General features: G+C 43.1%; 1 protein-coding gene and 1 pseudogene across 3 annotated transcripts in view; both read right to left on the bottom strand.

Annotated features, from left to right (window-relative positions):
* The window catches only part of RAD9B (RAD9 checkpoint clamp component B), a 132786-nt gene that overhangs the window by 70021 nt on the left and 44120 nt on the right, over positions 1-18645 (bottom strand). The window lies entirely within an intron of this gene.
* On the bottom strand, positions 10107-10635 carry LOC148502943 (U2 small nuclear ribonucleoprotein B'' pseudogene; annotated as a pseudogene).

Here is an 18645-nt window from a genome sequence, read left to right as displayed (position 1 = left end):
GAATGTAGCGATGCATTGACCATGGACAAGAGCAGACCTATGTTCCATAATGACAGATTTCCCCGACCCTAGGAAAGAACTAGCAAAGTGCCAGGGATTTGTAAAGGATTTAGGTAATGCTCATGAGCCAACCAATGAAGATTGGCGAGTGGTATTACGGGCTTGTCTTCCACACAATACTGACGTGAAAAAGTTTATCACGGCCTGTGTATTGGATGGAGATAGTCCCATAACTGATGAAGGTAATCAGGACAATATAACCCACATTGTCACCCAATTGGCTGTATTTTTCCCATTAATTGTTAACTGGAGTAAAATTTTCACGATTAAGCAGAAAGAGAGTGAGTCTGCAGCAGATTATTTCACCAGAACGCTGCAGACTATTACCCAATACACAGGCATAGAGGATATAGAGGACAACACCCATCACAGGGAAATGACAATAACGGTGCTTATGGATGGTCTTAAAGATCCTCTAAAAGCCAGGGTTCAGACCTCACTTCCTGGTTGGAGAGGAGTTACAGTAGACACACTCAGGGAAACTGCAATTGAACATGATAAAAACATCTTTAGGAAGAGAGAAATGCAGAGAGAGAACTAATGGCTGTTAGTATTCAAGCTCTGGAAGGAATGCAAATAACACCGCAGCACTCTTATCACACTCAGCCACAATACACTCATCCCATGCAACCTCCAAACCCTTATCCCTATACACAACCACAATCTTTCCTCATTCCCCAACCCACACAACAACAACCTATCACAACACGTCAACCACGAAGGTGTTATAGATGTAACAAGGAGGGCCACATAAATTCTGTAAGGCTAAAAAGTGGGAAATGCCAAACCAGGGAACAACGACATACCCACAGAAGGGGCACCCACAACAGTCAGGACAATTCCAGCCATCACCTGCTCACGTCGCAGCAGTGAATGCTTTACTGGAAGAAAGTCAGCTCTAGGGATCAGGTCACACCTATAGTCTACAGCCAGTCAGGGTAACTGGGGATATTAGAGAAGAACCTGTAATGACGGTTGATGTAGCTGGTACTAAACATTCTTTTCTTGCAGACACAGGGGCGACCAGATCAGTGATAAAATCTCCATCTAATTTACAGGTGAGCAGCAAAACAGTACCAGCAATGGGTGTAACAAGTAAAGTGCAACATTATCCTTCAACCAAATCTGCAGAGGTTCCTATCGGTCCATTGCATACCAGGCTTTCCTTTCTCCTGGTAGCAGCAGCCCCTACTAACCTACTGGGAAGGGATTTGTTATGTAAAATGGGATGTGTCATTTATTGTACCCCTGATGGTATATTTTTAGATATCCAGTTGCGCACGAGGTGAGGGATATATTGGACACTCCCCAAAGGTTAATGTTTCACTCTACTGTTTCAGATAACAATCCATCTCAGGTAGTGCAGATGTTATCTCAAATACCAGGTTCACTTTGGACCAAAGATGGACAGGACACTGGATTGATGGCAAATGCAGCTCCCGTAATGGTAAATCTAAAAAGTGGTAGGCAAGCTCCAAGGATTCCCCAGTACCCGTTAAAACTAGAGGTAGAGTTAGGAGGTTATTGAGCAGTTATTGCAACAGGGAATTTTAGTCCGTATAGCAAGTGTAGCCAATAGTCCCATTTTTCCAGTGAAGAAGGCTGGGGGGAGGGGCTATAGATTAGTACAGGACCTTAGAGGGGTTAATAAGGTAGTTGAGAGCCAATTTCCCGTAGTGCCAAATCCAGCTGTCATTCTCATGCAAATCCAACCAACTGCAACCCATTTTACTGTCATTGACCTCTGTTCTGCCTTCTTCTCTGTCCCTCTTCATCCTGTCAGTACCCAGTTGCATTTACATACAGGGGGGTACAATACACATGGACACGATTGCCACAGGGCTTCATAGACAGCCCCAGTATCTTCTCCCAGGCCTTACACGACTGTTTACAATCTTTTCAACCTGCCAATGGATCTGTTCTAATACAATATGTGGATGATTTATTGTTGTGTTCTGATTCGTTTATGTCATGTTTAAATGATACTAAACTTTTATTGCTTCATCTCCCGCAAACAGGACACAAGGTTGCTAAGGACAAATTACAGCCATGCCAGTCCAGGGTTAAATACTTAGGACACTGTCTAACCCAGGGATTACGACATCTGACTACTGACAGAATCCAGGCCATACAGACCATGACACTGCCGCAGAACTAACAGCAAATCTGTACCTTCTTGGGAATGTGTGGATACTGCAGAATGTGGATCCCAGGTTTTTCTAATTTGGCTTTACCATTACAGGTAATGGGCTTCCTCAAAGCCCAATCGTGTCATACACATAGAGGAAACAGAGCAGACTTTCCTTAATCTTAAAGGTAGTCTGACAAGAGCACCTGCATTGGGAATACCGGATTATGAAAAACCTTTTGATTTGTACTGTACGGAAGCTGACGGTTGCGCAGCAGGAGTCCTCACACAAAAACATGGTGATGCCAGTAGGCCCGCAGCATACTACAGTGCACAACTGGACACTGTGGCAAGATCACTCCCAACGTGTTTAAGAAGTATAGCAGCAACTGCTCTATTGGTCAGTAAGAGTGAGGATGTAGTATTAGGCCATGATATGATTGTTTATACACCCCATGCTGTATCTGCTTTGCTGAATTCTGCCCAAACCAGACATGTTTCCTCAGCTAGGTTCACAAAGTGGGAACTAGCTCTAATAGCACCTGCAAACATCACCATTAAATGGTGCAGTACATTAAAAACCCAGCAACATATCTACTATATGTGCCTCAGGATGCACAAAGGGTGGAGAGAGATGAGTCGCTGGTGGAAGGTGAGTTTTGCAGGTATACTGATGCACATGATTGTATGGAATATTTAAATCAGACCTTTACTGCAAGACCTGTCATACGTGATACACCTTTACAAAATGTAGATGTGACATTTTACATGGATGGGAGTTGTCATGGACAAACTGACACTGGAGAGTTATGTACAGGTTATGCTGTTGTAAATGATGAAGACATCATAGAAGCCGAACCCCTTGGTCCACCTCACTCGGCCCATGTGGCGGAGCTGGTAGCACTAAGGAGAGCATGTGAATTAGCAAAAGGCAAATCTGCTAATATCTACACTGACTCCAGGTACGCCTTTGGGGTAGTACATGATTTTGGTGCTCTATGGCGTCTAAGAAATTTTATGACAGCAGCAGGCACACCAGTCTTACACTCAAAACATATAAAAGGACTATTGACAGCTATCCAAATGCCTAAGGCAGTGGCTGTCATTAAGTGTAAAGCCCATACATATGAAGAAGATCCGGTGTCAATGGGCAATAACGGGGCAGACAAAGCTGCCAAATGGGCAGCAGGTTTAAGAGTAAACATGCCAATTAATCAAATGATGATGGTTTTCCAAACGATTGATATGCAGAAATTAATTGAGATGCAAAATTTGTGTTCCATTCAGGAAAAGGCAGTCTGGAGATCCAAGGGATGTGGGTAAGAGTTCTCTGGACTCTGGAGAGATGGACCCCGGCATATTGGACCCCAAGGCACCCAAGGCATATTACCCAAGCTTGGCTGAGGCAGCGCACGGTCTGACTCACCTGGGAAAGCAAGGTATGTGCAAGTTGGACAGGTCGTATTGGTGTACACCAGGGCCCTCATTCAGAGCCACTCGCTACAGGCAGTACGCTCGTTCTGAGCGATGTTCGCACATCTGCGCATGCGTACGGTTTTTAGTACGCATGCGCGAACCAGTCAGTGCGGCCGAAAATCATTTGTACGCTATATAGCGAGTGCCTGCTATTTTGAGTGACAGAATGAGGCGTATGTGGGTGGTAACAGGGGAAGGTGCTTGAAAACGGGGAGTGGAGATCCGAACGCAGGCGTGCTTAAAGGTCAAAACAGGCGTTTTAAGGGAGTGCATAATTAATACAGCAGCGTCATTGACCACGTCACTTGGTTTTTTTTAACTCAGAACTGCTCGCAAAATAGCGGTTGAAAAAACCAACCACAAGAATAGCGAGCAGTTCATACGCTGTACGATGTACTCGATTAATCAAATAAATAGCGGACATGACGTATGGTGCGAGCGGCCAGGGGGCGTTTTTATCAATTAGACGAGCGTATGTTTTGCTCGCTCGTTCAGACTTAGAGGTGTGAACAGACTGCAATTTGCGAACGGATCATTTGAATAGCCACCCCTTGTTTTTGAACGAACGACCGCAAATAGCGAACGGCTCTGAATCAGGCCCCATGTTTCTCTTCCAAAGCTGAAAAGAGGGCAATGTCCTGTTTGATATGCTTGAGGAAGAACATTGGAAAAAAAATACCAACCGAGCCATCCCACGTTCGTCCGACAGACGGATCTTTTCAGGTAATACAAATTGATTTAATCCAATTACAACCCTGCAGGAATCTCAAGTATGTATTAGTTTGTACAGATGTGTTTTCTAATTGGGTTGAGGCATATCCAGCTGCCACTAATACTGCTGTGTTTACTGCTAAAAAGATTGTTCAGGAGTTTGTATGCAAATACGGTATCCCTAGAATTATTGAAAGTGACAGGGGTACTCATTTCACAGGTGATGTCTTCCAGAACATGTGTAAGTTGATGGGTATTAATAGTAGACTTCACACCCCTTACCGACCGCAAGCCAGCACCAAGGTGGAGAGGATGACTGGTACTATTAAAAATAAACTAGATCATGACAGAAACTGGACTGGGATGGCCAGAAGCCCTACCACTAATCCTTCATAGCATCAGGACAACTCTCAGATCCCCTCTTAATCTGTCCCCCTTTGAAGTACTGTTTGGTAGACAACCTCATTTGATTATAAGTCCACAGGAAGATTTGAAAAGTAACAATGAGGTAACCGTAAGGTATCTTATAACAATGAGTAAACAGTTGAGGCAGCAACAGCAGAAACTGAAATTGTTGTCACATGATATGCCAGAAACAAACTGTCATGATGTTGAACCTGGAGAATTTGTTATGATCAGAAATTTCTTGCGTTCAGGTTGTTTGACAGATCGGTGGGAAGGTCCGTATCAAGTGTTGTTGACGAGTACAACTTCCTTGAAAGTGGCAGAGAGAGATACCTGGGTCCATTCCACTCACTTAAGAAGGTCAACCAACCGGTGGAGAGACAAGGTGGAGTTGAGGCAGATAACATAGACCTATCAATTGCGAGCCTGTTCCGGGAGGGTTAAAAGTTGCAGTGAGACACCTGAGCTAAAGAAATTTGTAGATTACTGTCCCACAAATATAGTGGTGTGCTGGGGTTACATTTGTGTCTTCTTCCAGAGTTTTCATCATCCTAGTTTATTTTGGGATTTCTGGTTTCTGTTACGGAGGACAGATGACGGAGAGGGGAGCTGATGGTGATATTGATGGAGTGGAGTTGAGAGAAGGAGTGCTAAACCAATCGGGGGAGTATCTGACCAAAGCCAGTACAGTGTTTGTTAAGATATCTGTTATTTTGGAAACTCGGAGACAGTGTGAAGATCTATCGTCTGAGGATTATTGTATGTGTGAATTTTGTGGGTCCCTAGTCGATGAGAGTTGCATCCAATGGTGTCAGCCTAAGTATAACCCGTATTGGGGTGGGTATCCTTTAGAGGATTATCATACCACGGAGGGCAAAGTTTTAAACCAAACTGACTGTTGGGTATGCTCTCATGTGCCTCAAGGACAACATAATGTAGGGTTAGTGCCATTCCCATTGAATGTCTCTGAGGTTTTAGAATTGCAAAGAGGGGATGCACTGGATGGAAAAAAATTTATGTTCAAACTACCTCATTTTAAAATAAAATAATAACAAATACGGACTGTCTAAAATGAGGAAAGATAAATAAAAATAGAGGCTGGACAGGCTGAATTATAAGAAAAGTAACAAAGAACACAATCACAAAAGAAAAATATATGAAGTACTTTTTCACATAGTCCACTAAGAGACTGAAGCAATTTGGTACAGAGGGAATGATTCAGAAATGGTTACTAATGCAGCCATGCTCACTGCCACTCTTGCAATAGTGGGAATATGCAAATACTAATATCAGCCTTCCTTTTATGCTCCACTATACAATGGAGTGTATGAGTGGTGAGACACTACATTGGTCACACCATCAACATTTGCGGTAGCCTAGGGTCTACTCTAGCTACTCTCCTCTAATCCAACTAAACATGGTAAATATCCTGCCAGGTGGTGTTGTAGTGGTCGAGTATCTTACCAGAGGGGATGGTTGGTCACACTCTGTGTTGGCTTTTCAGAGGGTTATTGTCACATCAGAGAGGAAGAGGTTTTACTCTTCACACAATTAATTATGCCGACTATTGTCAAGAAAGTTTACAGGTAATTCTTCTAACAAGATGGAATTATGCCAATTATTTCACCATTACAAAAGTTCAACAGAAAAGTTCAACAGAGTACATTTATATGCATCTCCAGGTAAGTAACAAACACATGACAAGATAATTATGTATTTGCTGGAACTCAGCGGGATCTTCACTAGTTGGATTTCTCTGACTCGGAGAACACCAAACTGATTCAGCTATGCAAAGGTAAATATTCTCGCAACACACTTTTATATTATCCAATACACTATGGCTATTATTCAAACCAACATGAATGCAGTAAAATGGTGCTTAACACCCTATGCAAAGTTATATGATAACTGAAACACTTTAAAGACAATTAGCTATAACAGCTTATGTCACTGTAATACACTTTGGAGATATATTAGTACATTTAATTTCATTGTCCAGGTGGGTCTGTCTTTATAACATGTGTAAACTGACAACAGATTATATCTGTCTAACAACTCATTCCAATTCCACGGACATTAATATGGAATTTATTTCTGTTTGGAGCTATAACAGCCTCCACTTCCACCCTTCTGAGAAGGGTTTCCACCAGACTTTGGAAAATTGCTATGGGGATCCATATCCTTTGAGCCACTAGCATCAGTGAAATCGGTCAAGCATGTTTCATCCATGGGTGTTCAATAGGTCAAGACTCTGTGCAGGCCAGTCAAACTTTTCCACACCAAATTTGGCAATCTCTGCACCTCAGTGTATGTGGAGCGGTAAATTCCTTTTGAGGGCAAATTTTTTTTGTCAGAACCAGACAATCTGCCTTTATCCACCCTTCTCTAATCTTACCATGCAAAACTAAGTCTCATTTTTACAGCTAAGTACCCAAAGTAAGCACTTTCATGCACCTAAAGTAAGCACTTTCATACACCTAAACCAGGAAACGTACCCTAAAATCTGCCTTAATCCACCCTTACCACGTTTTCAATAATCTTACCATGCAAAACTAAGTCTCCTTTTTACAATAAGTACTTTCATGCACCTCATGCATCTAAATTCTGCTCATCAAGAAAAAAACAAAATGGTCGGTTCCTTTCAGCAAGAGATACAAATCTTTCACCCCAACCGTCTAAGCCATCATGGCACACAATCCATACATTTATCTGTAAACATGGGCGCAACTGTTCAAAGTTAGTTGCGTGAATTTGCAAAACAGCATTGGCACTGCCATTTGAAAACATTTTAAATTTGAGGGCATAATTGCCAGCAAGATGAAACACAAAGGGCCGTATTCAATTTGAGGCGTTAAGTCCGGATTCGCGGTAATTTACAGCCGATGACGTCATTATCACCTATTTTAGTTTTACTCCGTATTCAATTTGAAAGACTTTCCACCTAGGCGGAAAGTCAATGCAATGTAATAGTTCATAGGAAAGTATCGCCTATGAATGGCAGGCGGTAAAAAGTGCAGAATTGGGGTTTTAGGGTGCAACATTTCGGGACCCCCCGTGCAGCCTTCAGACAGTCCCCCAAAGGTAATCTGTGTAAAAAAAAAATGAAGGACACTCTTTGAAAAAGGGGGCGAAAAAAAAAAAGTTGGGTTACAAACTTAAAAAATAACGAACTTGACTCTGGGGGGGGGGGTCCCCAAGTATGGCCCAAGTGTTTTTTTGATTGCAGGTGTTTGCGGCAGGTGGGTTTTTCACAATTGAAGTCACTTTAGCAACTTTAAAATATGCTGAACCCCATTTTCAAGTACCCCAAATTTGATGGGCATAGTTGTTTTGCCATAAAAAAACTTCTAAATGCTCTTCTGCATCACCTTATTCCAAGCTGCATTTATGCACCTGCCGCAGCTATTAGAAACCCCGACTTCCTTTGCAGTCCCATCAGCCAATCAGCGGCCAAGCTGACTGTAGAGCACCCACTGATTGACTCAGGCGAGTAACACCACGTGGGAACTGTCAGTAGCTGGAGCCAATCAGCGGCCACTCTACAGTCAGCGCGGCCGCTGATTGGCTGATGAGACTGCTAAGCCCCATTCAGTCCCGTCAGCTGGCATTCGGGAGCTATGAGTATGTGTGGCAACACACATACTGATAGCTGTTGCATGGGTCGTGTATACTCATTTTTTTGTTTTGCAAAGTACCTAGATTGCTGCGGAGACCAGCACCAGGATATAAGTTAGTATGAATTTTTCTTTGCAGAGCCATGTATTAAGGATATTCTACTAGAGAAGGGGACAGATACATCTGGTATAGGTTTGTGTGAATGGGAAAGGTGTGTGTAATAAAGTTATACTGTCACGGTGTGTGTGTGTTTTTGTCTTTTTTTAACTATTTATTTTACAGTGAAGTTACAGGTGCCGCATGTCTGCTGGCACTTGTTGTCCCACAAGTGCAAAATGGCAGGCATGCTGGCACTTGTAGTTCCACTGTAAAACACAATAGTTTTACATTATTTGGCCCCCCCCATTACCTCCATACCCACCAAGCCAGGGGTATGGGGAAGAGCCCCGGGCTTCAGCGTAAGCCTGTGGTGCTCGGGAAGGGGGGGGGGACCCTTCTTTGGGGGGTCCCGGACTCCCCCGAGATCACCGGCTTGCGCTGACCGATTTGGGGTGCTAATGCTTTGGACCTGGAGCCCCGGTGATTGGGTCTCTGGGCTGTGGCATTACACCCCGGTTGGTTGGGTCTGGTGCTGGTCTTAAATATAGGGGGATCCCCACTTTTTTTTTACCCCTATATTTAAAACCAGAACTGGTCCCTGCAGCCTTGGGTTGGTTTCTAAACTACGGTGGAACCCTACACTTTTTGTTCCCCATATTTTTAGAAACCACCACTGGCTGGCAAGCCTGGAGCAGGTTTGAGTTTTGGGGCGGGACCTTATGTATTTTTTATTTTTTATTTTTACAGGTACAACACAATGGGAATTTTCAGGAAATATTCTAGGGACTCCCCTAAAGATGTGTAGACATGGGGGATCACTATGGGTACCCCCATTTTTAACTCCTGAAGGAAGTCGGGGTATCAAATAGCCGTGGCAGGTGCATTTTTGCAGAAATTTAAAAAAATGTGTTTTGGGACTTAAAAATATGCTAGTATCCATTTTCATGTACCCTAAATTTGATGGGACCATTTTTAAAAACAACAAAAATAAGCTAAATGCTCTTCTGCATCAATTCTTCAAACTCGGGAAGAAAAACCCCTGCCGCGGCTATTTAAAAACCCGACTTTCTTTTGCAGCCAAACGGAGGTACCCATAGTGATCCCCCATGTCTGAACATCTTTAGGGGGGGGTCCTAGGATTATTTCCTGAAAATTCCCGTTTTTTTAACGCCGATCCAAGTATCGCCGGGTCCCGTTTTCGCCTACTTTCAAATTGAATACGGGGATACGTGGGCACACGCACAATACTTTAACGCCTATAAAACAGGCGAAGGAGGCGATAAGTCCGGGCCGCGTTAAATTATCACGGCTCGGCTCAAATTGAATACGGGCCTAATAATGTAAGGATTATTTCATATGAGCTGATTAACTTTAAGAGTTTGTGACCCAAATGCCATTTGATTGTTATAACCCAGCTTACTTGAAGTCATCACGTTGTGCTGGTGTAGCAACTACAAGTGACAGATACACATAAAATACTTTAAAAGAAACAAAAAAAATTATTTGCACAAAACTAGCATCTGCGTGAATTACAGCACATTCCTATATACAATAATACCTATTATATTCTAATTTTGCAATACGCATAGTACATTTTTCAAACGATAGAAAGTCATAGATCCCAAATGCTTCTCTTTTTAACATATGTAATATGTGTGAGATGGCGTAATCTTAAATCCTTAAGTGCATCCCGCGCAGAACCTGCCTGGTTATCATTCTCAAACTCGACAACTGGCAATATCATGTCCGAAGGAACCAGACCCCTTCTTTGAAGCCAATGAACTGGTTAAAAAAACATTGAAACCATTATTTTATGAATTTCTTCTGGTAGATCATTTAAGAAAAGGATGTAATTTGGCGGGTTGCCTGGCACCTGTCTGTTTTCCTCTCCTTCCAGTTATGTGTTCTCGTTTAGGCTTTTTATTCGCTGCATTAGCTGCCTGTTCTTGGGCTTTATTTTTTTTCTTCTTTCTTCTCTTTATCGGTAAATGTTCCCCGCATCTTGGAGATCACATCACAGTCAGTCTTTGCATACTGAATGCGCATTGGTTGATCATAAAAAAGGAAAGCCTTGTAATTTCCGTACAGCGTTGGTAACTGAGCCAAGCTCCTTTAAAAATTACAAAAGCCTGTCCTCTCATACTCGAGGCAGCCAGTGACACTTCCCTAACACGCCCATGAATCGACACCTTTTTGTGATCACTTTAAGTCACCTCCCAGCCTGCAGGCTGGGAACCCTGCATACACTGTGCTGATGAATCCTATAGATATTATTATATATATATATACTCAACAAATCTGATGTTGTATTTTGTGTATAGCATGTTAATTATCCACAGCTACTATATATATATATATATATATATATATATAATATTTATATAGTATTGTGCAAAAGTTTTAGGCAGGTGTGGAAAAAATGCTGCAAAGTAGGAATGCTTTAAAACATAGAAGTGGTGAGGTGGCCTGACCGGTAAGTGAAGGAAATGTGCCTTACCTCCCGCGGGCTTTAAATTACGGGGGTATTTTTCCGGGGTTCCCTACCCTCAGTCCCTGCACAGGTGCCCATTACCGCCTGCTCTCTTAGTCAGTACTTACCCACGGGTTCCGGGAGGCTCCAGCGGCATCCTGCACGGTCGCGGCCTACTCATGGAGTGAAGCCGCGGCCTCAATTAGTGGACCCGGCCGTACATCCCGCGGTTGCCGCTGGCCTGCTACTGCCTGCTCCCCACTGGATAGGGCTGGTTCCGCTGCCTCCTAATTCCTGGTGCCCTTGGAGGATGGGGATGGTGGCTTGGTGAGGCCTGACAGCGGAGCTCTGGTCCTGTGGCTGCAATGGTGACTGCTCATCCCAACCAGGTCAGTGGGACCTTTTTGGGCTGCTTAACATGGCATTTCTGCAGTACAACTTTGTATGGCTGGCACATGGTTCTCTAGCCACACTCTTATTTGTTACTGTGCAGTTATCACTTTTGCATCTTCAGACACCGTCCACCGTCGGTGGACAGCTTTAGGACATCCCAGAGTGATCCCTGTTCCCCTAGAGGAGGACCCCACCTTGACGCACCTGGCTTGTGGCATTTATTTTCACTGTTGCCGGTTCTTGGCACACCTTTCTCTGATGTGTGCACCAGTTTTCCCTCTCCTCGCTCCTGCCATTGGCTTGTTAATTTCAACTGGCTGGCCGGTGGCAGGGTATAGTGGAGCGGAAGCCAGGGGGCTGCTAGGAAGAAAATTTTTAACTATTTGGTGCTCAGCTTCTCCCTCTCCAGGCTATACACAGAGTGAACCCTGTACCCCTTATGGAGTCAAAGAAAAGTGTTTAACGAATTAAGACCATAAATCCTCCTTTTCCGCCATCTTGAATCTCTTCCAGTCTGCCTTCTCCACCTGTGGCCGTGGTGCTGGGGTTGACCGCTCTGTATCCTGTGGAGCTGTGGATGTCTGCTGGCCTGTATTTGAGGCCCTCTGACCGGACCATCACTGCTCCAGCCCTCCTGAGACTGAGACCAAGTGGTGTGGCTTCTGCTCCCTTGTTCCCCTGTCACACTGCTTGGAGGTGGTGAGCTGCTAGGATTCCCTTGTGCTGCATTCCCTTCTCCGTCACTTCAGCTGGTCACTCACATGTGGGTTTGGCTCCCTGCTGTGGCAATATGCTATAATTACACTACATTGTGAAGGTGATACTATGTGCCCTTCCATGGTCTAGCTCAAGTTAGCATGTGAAGCTAAGGTTGCCACATCAGGTAGCACTATGTAGTCACTCTATGCCATACATGCCGTCCCACTAACAGGGGAATGTGACCTCTGCCATTCGCTCGCCTACCTATTATACCATATACCTACGTAACTCTTCTCCGCATGTGTTTCTGATGGGCAAAAGCAAGAAAGAAACACAGAAGAAGGACTCTCAGACGCCAAGAGTCTCTGTCTCTCAACCGAATCTGCGTTCCTACCTCTCTATCTCACATTCTGCGAATTCTCCTATGACTCCACCTGATATGGCTCTCTCTCCTCTGTCAGGGGATATCCACACCCAAATGTCCCAACTAAGAGGTGAAATCACAGAAATACTTACACACGTTAGGTCGCTCCCTTCTAAATAAGACATGCAGGCTCTTAAATCACGGATACAGGACTCTCTCCAGACCCAGATTTCTCTAGTCCAAGCTGATGTTAAACATTTGGGCTCCCGTATTGTCACTCTAGAAGAAGAGATTCTGCCGACAACCAGTTATTCCAACTTCGCGATTTGGTCTCTCAACAATCTTCAGACATGAAGGCCATGCAAACCAGATTGGATGACCTAGATAATAGGGGCCGCCGGAACAACATTAGGATTCGGGGGCTCCCAGAAGATGTCTCCCCATCCGAGCTGATCAATGCTCTCAATAAAATCTTGGGGAAATCCTGGATTTGGACCCTAATGACTATCGAGTTAGATCGTGCACATACAGCTCTCTGTCCAAACAGCCTGGCGACAGACCGTTCAAGGGATGTTATTTGTCGGATTCATTATTTTTCACAGAAAGAGATTATCCGTAAGGTTCGCAATTTGGAAGGAGTGGATTTCAATGGAACTAGGTTGCAGATTTTCCAGGACCTCTCCTGGCGAACCCTCCAGCAGCGACCATTGTTAAAACCCTTGACAGATTCCTTACGCAAACATGACTTTAAATACAGATGGGGCTTCCCGCTCTCTACAGATTACACATGCTGGCAAACATCTGTCTCTCCAGCCTCCCGCAGAATTACCAGATTTCTGCTCTGCATTAGGTTTAGAGAAAATTACCCTACCCGACTGGCAGGCCTTCTCGCTTCCAAATGTTGCTCCTTCTGGTCACCCGAGGAGGGACCAATGGCATCAAGTACAACGTGACAGAAAGAAACCTAGAGATGATACCTCTCCACAATCACTGGACCCTACTTGATTTATGAAGGTCCTACTCTTGGCTCTCTTATACTTACTGATTTCTATAAGAACACTGTAGTCGTGTTATTATTATGTTGGATCAGTTGCTGTTGAGATTTTAGTTCTTCTTTAAGGTTATCCTTGACTATTTGCAGGAATACTTATGGTTATGTCTTCCTGATCTCCCTTGATTTTTCTTTTTATGTTTTAATCTAGGAAGGTCATGATAAATGCAGCTAGCCTTTTTTTTATACAGTATATTTTAATTTTCTGATCCATATGTGCTTTTTTTTCTTTTCTTGTTATCTGTTTAATCAGGTATTATGGATATATTCACTCTGTGTTTAGGAGTTATATGATACTGTTTACTATCACTTTTCAGGTTACTGTACTGTTTTTTTTTTGTTTGTTTTTTTATGTGCTACTATAATTTTTGGATGGCGAGGTTACTACCCCCCTGTGTGCTCTCTACCGCTTAATTTTACCCGTGACACAGGTTCCCTGGTGGTTCCCTCATTGTCCGATAGCGGTATTCCATTCTTTACAATGCTGTTTTATTATTACAGTTTTTTCTCTTTTTCTGTCTTATCCCCCTTTCCTCTTGTTCTTTCCATTCCCTTTCTCCCTCCATTTCCTGTTCTCATTTTCTCTACTGCTCCTCCAGTTTTGGTGTGAATTAATCTTTTGCTCTGTCTATTCCCCTTACTTATGACCACTTCAATCCGTATAGTGTCTATCAATGCTAGAGGGTTGAACGTCCCCGAGAAAAGGGCTCAGGCTCTCCGCTCTTTTCATGCTGATGGGGCGGACATTGTCTTAGTACAAGAGTCCCATTTTCGTCACTCTACCTCTGTACCATGATTAAGTGACCAATATTATCCCACCGTTTACTATAGTAAGTATTCTCAATCGAAATCCAAGGGTGTTGCTGTCTTATTTGCTAAACGTCTGTCTGTTTTGAACACCAAAGTCCATAGCCTGGAGGAGGGGAGATGTCTGCTTATTAAATGCTCCATTTTTAACCATCTTTTTGCAATTGCAAATCTATATGCCACTAATCAAGATCAAACTTTTTTTTTGAGTGGGTTCTGGACAAAACTGATCTGCTTCAACATGTAGTAGGTGGGGACTTCAATTGGACCTTGGACCACCTCCAGGACACTTCCTCAGGTTCTTCAACGACCCCCTGCCGCACGTCAAGACGGGTGAGACATTTCCTCCATACTCATCAGCTGTCCGTTGTTTGGCGCATATTTCTTCCCACGGAGAGGGATTATACCTATTACTCTAGTCTTGTAAATCATATTCCAGGATAGACTATATATTGCTAGGTCATAGACACCTCCACCTAGTCCAGGCATCTTCTATAGGTGTAACAGCTTGGCCGGATCATGCTCTTGTTAGTATTGACCTGTCACTTGGGCCTTCTGATCCTTCCCTATAGAACATGGTGTTTTAATGAGTCCCTACTGTCCGACCCTTACTGTAAATCACAGGTGGCGAAGGCTATTGATGCTTACCTAGACTGCAATATTACTCCTGATATCTCGAACCTCACTGTATGGGCAGCTCCTAAGTACATTATAAGGGGCAAATGCATTCAATTGGGCTCCTATTTAAAAAAACAAAGGGTGAGCCAAATAGCGGGGCTACTGCAAGCAGATACAGACTTTGGAGATGGCCCACAAATCTTCCCTTTCTTCTGCTGTCTATGCTAATCCAGTCAAGACTCGAACGGCACTAAATAAGCTCCTTTTGGATAAAGTTAAACATTCATTTAGGAAGTGCCGTAGTCTGTACTATAGGTGGGGTAACAAACCCGGTAAAATTCTGGCCAGAGCCCTGAGGACTCAAAGAGCTCGTTCTTTTATCTCATCTATTAAGGATGAGAAGGGTCGGGTTTTCCTCGATACTGGTCAGATTGCAGGAGCTTTCTGCTCTTATTATTCCTCATTGTATAATCTACCTCCCACCCTGACCTACCCGGATATTAGTGGGAAGCAAGGCGCTATCAAGGTGTACCTTTCTAGAATCCGGTTCCCTAAACTTGCTGACCTTGCCAGGTAAGAACTAGAAAAGCCTTTCACTCTATTTGAATTGGATGAGGTAATTAAATCCATCCCATCGGGGAAAAGCCCAAGCCCAGAATGGCTTTACTATCAATTATTATAAGGCCTTCAGGGATAAAATAGCTCCTATACTCTTGCAGGCCTTCAATACTGTCTCAACTGAGACCCCCTTTTCTCGCCAATGCCTGGAGGCTCAAAGAACAGTTATTCCCAAAGACAACAAGGACCCCTCCCTATGTCCCAGCTACCGCCCAAGCTCTCTGCTTAACGTCGATGTCAAATTATTTGCCAAGCTCCTTGCCATTAGATTGAACCATCTCCTATCTTAGTCATAATGATCAAGTAGGATTTGTTCCAGGACGTGAAGCTAGGGACAATACCTCCAAAATTATAGCGCTCATTCACCATATTCCAACTACGGAGGCCCTAGCTATTTTGTTGTCTAGAGATGCTGAGAAGGTGTTTGACAGAATAGACTGGAGCTTTATGTCTGGTTGCTGGGTCATCTGGGACTGGGACCTGTCTGCTTTCAGCGTATTCTTGCCCTCTACCGCTATCCCTCTGCTCGTGTTAGCGTTAATGGCTCCTTTTCTGATTCTTTCTCTATTAAAAATGGGACTAGACAGGGCTGTCCTCTGTCTCCCCTAATTTTTATTCTCTGTATGGAGGCTCTGGCAAGGTCAATCAGGTTGAACCCGATATATCAAGTTTTCGGCTAAATAATGGCGAATACATACTAGCTCTTTTCGCCGATGATTTATTGGCCATGATTACGAATCCCGTTGTCTCGTTACCAAATTTAGTTGATGAATTTAACATTTTTGGAGACCTCTCTAATTTTAAGATCAACTACTCTAAGTCGATTGCCTTAAATATTACGGCACCTCCTGATATGATGATAGCAGGCCTTAAATCAGAGATTCCATTTGCCTTGCATGCTTCTCAACTGAAATATCTGGGTGTCATCATCACTAGGGATCTGTCTCTCTTATTTGAGATGAATTTCTCTCCCCTCTTAAATAAAATATGTTCTGATCTACATTTGTGAAAGTCCAGGCCCTTCTCTTGGTTTGGGAGGTTAGGGGTTCTCAAAATGCATTCTCTCCCCAAAATTCTGTATCTGTTGCAGACCCTACCTATTAAGCTACAGTCCAGTTGGTTTCTAGAGGTCCAAGCGCTGATTAGGGTATTTGGGGAGGTAGTAGGCCTCGTTTGAAGTTAGCCATTATGTTCCGTCATAAAGATAGAGGGGGCTACGTCTCCCTAATATTTGAGGTTACTACTGGGCCTGTCTCCTCTATAGAATCTTAGAATGGTCCAGGACAGACACCACTAAACAATGGGTGCAAACTGAAAACCAGGCGCTAGGGATTCCTATATCAATAGCTCCATGGCTTCCCTCCCTCCCCTGTTCTTCCCATCCTACTATTGGACCCACTTTAAATTGTTGGAAAACTCTGAGACAGTCCCCCTCGATCTCATCACTTCATTCATGTAATTTCTTTTTAACGATTAATTCCCCCCGGGTATGGATAGTAAAGCTTTTCATTCCTGGTTCAAGTAAGCACTTTTTAGAATCGGACAGCAGATGAGTTGAGGCAGTTTTATTCCCTTTGACGAAGTACGGGAGAAATGGAACCTCCCATTACGGGAATATTGGCGCTATCTTCAGGTGCGCCATTTTATATGCTCGCTTGCTCCTTTTACAGTTTTTCGCCCACCTCTTAATCCTTTTGAACAACTTTGTGCTGGCTCAGCCCTCCCGACTATTTCTCTAATTTATAATTTGTTGTCGGCAGACACTAGCCATCCCTTACCTAGTTTAACAAAAGTCTGGGACCGTGAGATTGGGAAAGATCTAAGCAAAGTTAAGTTGGAAAAAATATTTAAATTAGCCCATGCATGTTCTTCCAGTGTTTGTGTCATAGAGACCCAATATAAGCTTATTTCCCATTGGTACAGATGTTCGGACACCCTCTCTAAAATGGGGAAAGGTGCGCCTAATATTTGTTGGTGGTGTTCTATTGCGCCGGGCAATCCTCTCCATATTTGGTGGCAATGCCCCACCCTCCAACCTTTTTGGAAGGAGGTTCTTATCCTATCTGCAAAAATTCTAGGAGAAATAGTAGTCCCTACAGACCCTTTGTTTTGGTTGTTCCATTTATCGTCCAGACCCCTCTCAAGATATAAGAAATCTCTGTTGTGCCATTTAAATAATGCAGCTAAAGCAGTTATCCCAGTGAGATGGCGTTCCTCCTCTCCTCCAACGGTGATGGATTGGTTCAACAGGATAGATTTCTATATGTATATGGAGGATATAATGACTTCTGCTGACGGAGGTTATGAGTCCTTTAGAGACACGTGGTTTCGCTGGATGGATTATAAGGACTCTGCTACATTTATTTATTAACAATTTCTTATATAGCGCTTCAAATTCCTTGGTGCTTTAAAGCTATTCTTTCCTGCTCTCCTTCTTATTTTCTATGGGTACGTTTCCCAGTGTGTTGGACTAAGGCCTCTGTTAGTTGTTACTTTGGCCGTTCTATAACTTCACTCTATATCTACTGTAGTTTTAATCGTTTTTTGTATATATGAGTTTTCTTCCCCTCCCCTTTCCTTCCCCTCCTTTCTTCCCTTTATCCTGATGTCTTTTTGTTTTTATTTTCACATTATGTTGGAAAGCATTATTGTTTTTGTATGTATATTTTCGTTTTCTTTGTGATTTATTAACTATTGCTGATAGGTAATATGGTATTAGATGCTTTTTTCCAGTGGTTCTGAAAACTAACTGGGTTTCTTCCCTCTCTTATTTAATGACAGATTTGCCACTGTTTTTTGAATGTATGTATTATCTCTATTTTGTTGAATTCAATAAAATACAATTTGCACAAAAACATAGAAGTGGTAATAGTTTATTTTTATCAATTAACAAAATGCAAAGTGAATGAACAGAAGAGAAATCTAAATCAAATCAATATTTGATGGGCCTGATTTCAGAGCGTCCGTCTCTGAATCAGGCCCATAGTCCCTGATGTGGTAAGGTTATGAATGGACATACTTAGAGGTATACTATTCATTTGTTTTTTCTCCCATGGCTACTCTTTGCACTATGTTGTACCTTGTTAGAATTAGCTTTTTGTCATAGTATGATTGATGTTTAGTACTGATGC

The sequence above is a fragment of the Taudactylus pleione genome, unplaced genomic scaffold (assembly GCF_031769625.1).
Source record: "Taudactylus pleione unplaced genomic scaffold, aTauple2 ptg000479l, whole genome shotgun sequence".
In the NCBI taxonomy this organism is placed as follows: domain Eukaryota; kingdom Metazoa; phylum Chordata; class Amphibia; order Anura; family Myobatrachidae; genus Taudactylus; species Taudactylus pleione.
This window is presented reverse-complemented; position numbering and strand designations above follow the sequence as displayed.